Source organism: Arachis hypogaea, chromosome 15, assembly GCF_003086295.3.
Source record: "Arachis hypogaea cultivar Tifrunner chromosome 15, arahy.Tifrunner.gnm2.J5K5, whole genome shotgun sequence".
NCBI classification, from domain to species: Eukaryota; Viridiplantae; Streptophyta; class Magnoliopsida; order Fabales; family Fabaceae; genus Arachis; species Arachis hypogaea.
Window position 1 is genome coordinate 43,352,882 of NC_092050.1, and position 5,760 is coordinate 43,358,641.

The window sequence follows — 5,760 nt, forward strand, 5'->3', positions numbered from 1 at the left end:
AGGGAGAAGGGGTTGTGTTTCGGCCAAGAAGAGAAGAGAGGGTTATGTTGTGTGAAAATGAGGAAGAATGGAGGGCTATATATAGGGAAGGGAGGGGGTGAAGGTTCGGCCATTTAGGGTGGGTTTGGGTGGGAAATTGATTTTGAATTCTGAAGGTAGGTGGAGTTTATGAGGTAGGTTTATGGGGAAGAGTGGATGGATGTGAGTGGTGAGGAGGTGATGGGGAAGAGAGATTGAGGTGATTGGTGAAGGGTTTTGGGGAAGAGTGTTTATGGGATTGTGTGAAAGATGGGTGAGAAGAAGTGAGTGGAGGTAGGTGGGGATCCTGTGGGGTCCACAGATCTTGAGGTGATCCTGTGGGGTCCACAGATCCTGAGGTGTTCAAGGATTTACAACCTTGCACCAAATTAGGCATGTAAAATGTCCTTGCACACAACTCTGGGCGTTCAGCGCCAGGTTGGTGCCCATTTTGGGCGTTCAACGCCCATTTTTATTGCCCATTTCTGGCATTGAACGCCAGAACCATGCTTGTTCTGGGCGTTCAGCGCCATCTCCTCTCCAGGGTGCAATTCTGGCGTTCAGCGCCCAGATGATGCCCATTTTGGGCGTTCAGCGCCCAGATACTGCCCATTTTGGGCGTTCAGCGCCAGAACCATGCTCTGTTCTGGCGTTGAATGCCAGGCAGATGCTTCCTCCAGGGTGTGATTTTTCTTCTGCTGTTTTTGATTCTGTTTTCAATTTTTATATTTATTTTGTGACTCCTCATGATCATGAACCTATAAAGACATATAACTAAGAAAAATATAGTTAGATAAATAGAAATTGGGTTGCCTCCCAACAAGCACTTCTTTAATGTCAATAGCTTGACAGTGGGCTCTCATGGAGCCTCACAGATGTTCAGAGCATTGTTGAGACTCCCCCAACACCAAACTTAGAGTTTGGATATGGGAGTTCAACACCAAACTTAGAGTTTGGTTGTGGCCTCCCAACACCAAACTTAGAGTCTGACTGTGGGGGCTTTGGTTGACTCTGCTTTGAGAGAAGCTTTTTCTGCTTCCTCTCCATGGATGCAGAGAGAGATCCTTGAGTTGTAAACACAAGGTTGTCCTTATTCAATTGAAGGATCAATTCTCCTCTGTCCACATCAATCACAGCTCTTGCTGTGGCTAGGAAAGGTCTTCCTAGGATGATGGATTCATCCTCTTCCTTTCCAGTATCTAAGACTATGAAATCAGCAGGGACATAAAGGCCTTCAACCTTTACTAACACGTCCTCTACTTGTCCATAAGCCTGTTTTCTTGAATTATCTGCCATCTCTAATGAGATTTTAGCAGCTTACACCCCATAGATTCCCAGTTTCTCTATTACAAAGAGGGGCATGAGGTTTATCCCTGAACCAAGGTCACACAGAGCCTTAAAGATCATGGTGCCTATGGTACAAGGTATTATGAACTTTCCAGGATCCTGTCTCTTCTGAGGCAATGTCAGTTGATCCAGATCACTTAGTTCATTGGTGAACAAGGAAGGTTCATCTTCCCAAGTCTCAATACCAAATAATTTGGCATTTAGCTTCATGATTGCACCAAGAAACTTGGCAGTTTGCTCTTCAGTAACATCCTCATTCTCTTCAGAAGAGGAATACTCATCAGAGCTCATGAATGGCATAAGGAGGTTCAATGGAATCTCTATGGTCTCTAGATGAGTCTCAGATTCCTTTGGTTCCTCAGAGAGAAACTCCTTATTGATCACTGGGCATCCTAGGAGGTCTTCCTCCTTGGGATTCACGTCCTCCTCTCCCTCATTGGGTTCGGCCATTTTGGTTATGTCAATGGCTTTGTACTCTCCTTTTGGATTCTCTTCTGTATTGCTTGGGAGAGTGCTAGGAGGGATTTCAGTGATCCTTTTACTCAACTGGCCCACTTGTGCTTCCAAATTTCTAATGGAAGACTTTGTTTCATTCATGAAACTTACAGTGGCCTTAGATAGATCAGAGACTAAGTTTGCTAAATTAGAAGTATTTTGTTCAGAGTTCTCTGTCTGTTGCTGAGTGGATGATGGAAAAGGTTTATTATTGTTAAACATGTTTCTTCCACCATTATTAAAGCCTTGTTGAGGCCTTTGATCCTTCCATGAGAGATTTGGATGATTTCTCCATGATGGATTATAGGTGTTTCCATAAGGTTCACCTAAGTAATTCACCTCTGCTATTGCAAGGTTTTCAGGATCATAAGCTTCTTCTTCATAAGAAGCCTCTTGAGTACTGTTGGATGCAGCTTGCACTCCATTCAGACTCTGAGAAATCATATTGACTTGCTGAGTCAATATTTTGTTCTGAGCCAATATGGCATTCAGAGTATCAACTTCAAGAACTCCCTTCTTCTTAGGCGTCCCATTACTCACAGGATTCCTCTCAGAAGTGTACATGAACTGGTTATTAGCAACCATGTCAATGAGTTCTTGAGCTTCTGCAGGCGTTTTCTTTAGGTGAATGGATCCACCTGCAGAAGTATCCAATGACATCTTTGATAACTCAGACAGACCATCATAGAATATATTCAGGATAGTCCATTCTGAAAGCATGTCAGAAGGACACTTTTTGGTCAGCTGCTTGTATCTTTCCCAAGCTTCATAGAGGGATTCACCTTCTTTCTGTCTGAAGGTTTGAACATCCACTCTAAGCTTGCTCAACTTTTGAGGAGGAAAGAACTTGGCTAAGAAAGCTGTGACCAGCTTATCCCAAGAGTTCAGGCTGTTTTTGGGTTGAGAGTCCAACCACACTCTAGCTCTGTCTCTTATAGCAAAAGGGAAAAGCATGAGCCTGTAGACTTCAGGATCTACTCCATTAGTCTTAACAGTATCACATATCTGCAAGAATTCAATTAAGAACTGAAAAGGATCTTCAGATGGAAGTCCATGAAACTTGCAGTTCTGCTGCATCAGAGAAACTAGCTGAGGTTTCAGCTCAAAGTTGTTTGTTCCAATGGCAGGAATGGAGATGCTTCTTCCATGTAAATTGGAATTAGGTGCAGTAAAGTCACCAAGCATTCTCCTTGCATTATTGTTGTTAGGTTCGGCTGCCATCTCCTTTACTTGTTCGAAATTTTCAATAAGGTTGTCTTTGGATTGTTGTAATTTAGCTTCTCTTAGTTTCCTCTTCAGAGTCCTTTCAGGTTCTGGATCAGCTTCAACAAGAATGCCTTTTTCTTTGTCCCTGCTCATAAGAAAGAGAAGAGAAAAAGAAAAGAAGAGGAATCCTCTATGTCACAGTAAAGAGGTTCCTTATTGTTAGTAGAAGAAGAGAAGAAGAAAAATTCTAACACAGATAGAAGAGGGGGGGTTCGAATTTGGTGAGTGATGTGAGGAAGAGATGTTAGTAGATGAATAAATAAATAGAATAAGATGAGAGAGGGAGAGGATTTTCGAAAATAATTTTTGAAAAAGAGTTAGTAATTTTCGAAAATAGTTTTTGAAAAATGTTAGTAATTTTCGAAAATTAAGATTTTAAAAATTGAAATAATTAGTTAATTAAAAAGAAATTTTGGAAAAGAGGGAAGATATTTTCGAAAATTACAGAGAGAGAGAGTTAGTTAGGTGGTTTTGAAAAAGATAAGAAACAAACAAAAAGTTAGTTAGTTAGTTGAAACAAATTTTGAAAAGATAAGAAGTTAGGGAGTTAGAAAAGATATTTTGAAATCAAATTTTTGAAGAAGATAAGATGAGAAGATATTTTTGAAAATATATGATAAAAATTAGTTTTTTTTTGGAAAAAAGATTTGATTTTTAAAATCACAATTAATGACTTGATTCACAAGAAATCACAAGATATGATTCTAGAACTTAAAGTTTGAATCTTTCTTAACAAGTAAGTAACAAACTTGAAATTTTTGAATCAAAATATTAATTGTTATTGTTATTTTCGAAAATTTGCTATAAAAATAAGAAAAAGATTTTTGAAAAATATTTTTATAACTTTCGAAAATAACTAAGAAAAATGAAAAAGAATTGATTTTTGAAAAAGATTTTGAAAAAGATAAGATTTTTAAATTGAAAATTTGATTTGACTCATAAAAACAACTAGATTTTAAAAATTTTTGAAAAAGTCAAATCTAATTGTCGAAATTATGAGAGAAAAGAGGGAAAGATATTTTTTTTTATTTTTGAATTTTTGTGATGAGAGAGAAAAACAAGAAAATGATGCAATGCATGAGAATTTTAGATCAAAACATGTGATGCATGCAAGAATGCTATGAATGTCAAGATGAACACCAAGAACACTATGAAGATCAAGATGAATATCAAGAACTTATTTTTGAAAAATTTTTAATGCAAAGGAAACATGCAAGACACCAAACTTAGAATTCTTTAATCCTTAGGCACTAAGAATTCAAGAATGCATATGAAAAACACCATACAACACAAAACAAGAAAACATCAAGATCAAACAAGAAGACTTACCAAGAACAACTTGAAGATCATGAAGAACACTATGAATACATGAATTTTTCGAAAAAATGCAAGATGAATTTGCAATTGACACCAAACTTATAACATGACTCAAGACTCAAACAAGAACACAAAAATATTTTTGATTTTTATGATTTTATAAATTTTTTTGTATTTTTTTCAAAAATTATTTGAAAAACAAAAATAAGGATTTCAAAATCTTTAACATAAATTCCAGGAATCTTGTGCTCTTTTAGTCTAAAGCTCCAATCAAAGGGTCAGACATGGCTTAATAGCCACTCAAGCTTTAGAATGGATTTACATCCATTGAGGTGATTAGTTGAAAACCAATCCCAAAGGAGTTTGGGTATGGCTTTTCAGCCAGATAGGATTCAACATGTTACCATGAAACTCTAGAATTCATTCTTGAAAGTTTTGAAGCCATAGAATAATTTATTTTTGAAAACATTTTTATTTTAAAATTTTTTTTGAAAATATTTTTTTGGAAAAAATGAAAAAGAAGAAAATATTTTTGAAAAATTTTTGAAAACAAAATAAGAAGAAAATTACCTAATCTGAGCAACAAGATGAACCGTCAGTTGTCCAAACTCGAACAATCCCCGGCAACGGCGCCAAAAACTTGGTGCGCAGAAATTGTGATTACACTTTGATTATGTAAAATTCATTGCTCTTTCTTTCCCTGGTAATGGCGCCAAAAACATGATGCCAATACCATGGTTCACAACTTCGCACAACTAACCAGCAAGTGCACTGGGTCGTCCAAGTAATACCTTACGTGAGTAAGGGTCGAATCCCACGGAGATTGTTGGTATGAAGCAAGCTATAGTCACCTTGTAAATCTCAGTCAGGCAGATATAAAATAGTAATGGGGTTTTCAAAAATAAAACTAAAATAAGGATAGAAATACTTATGTAATTCATTGGTTAGAATTTCAGATAAGCGTGTAGAGATGCTTTCGTTCCTCTGAACATCTGCTTTCCTGCTATCTTCATCCAATCAATCTTACTCCTTTCTATGGCTAGCTTTATGTAAGGATGTCACCGGTGCCAATGGCTACTTTCGATCTCTCTCGGGAAAATGATCCAAATGCTCTGTCACAGCACGGCTAATCGTCTGGAGGCATCACCTTTGTCGTTGGTTGCATCCTATTCCTCCCTGTGAAAATGTTCCAATGCACTGTCACTGCATGGCTAATATCTGGAGGTTCTCGATCATACTGGAATATGATTTACTATCCTTTTGCGTCTGTCACTACGCCCAGCACTCGCGAGTTTGAAGCTCGTCACAGTCATTCAA

At 37.6% G+C, this 5,760-nt stretch overlaps 1 non-coding gene across 1 annotated transcript; it reads left to right on the forward strand.

Annotated features, from left to right (window-relative positions):
* The first annotated feature begins 2,574 nt into the window (after positions 1 to 2,574).
* Positions 2,575 to 2,682, forward strand: LOC112753272 (small nucleolar RNA R71). Its single transcript, XR_003177665.1, has one exon. It is a non-coding gene; the product is annotated as a small nucleolar RNA R71 (small nucleolar RNA).
* Positions 2,683 to 5,760: the final 3,078 nt, after the last annotated feature.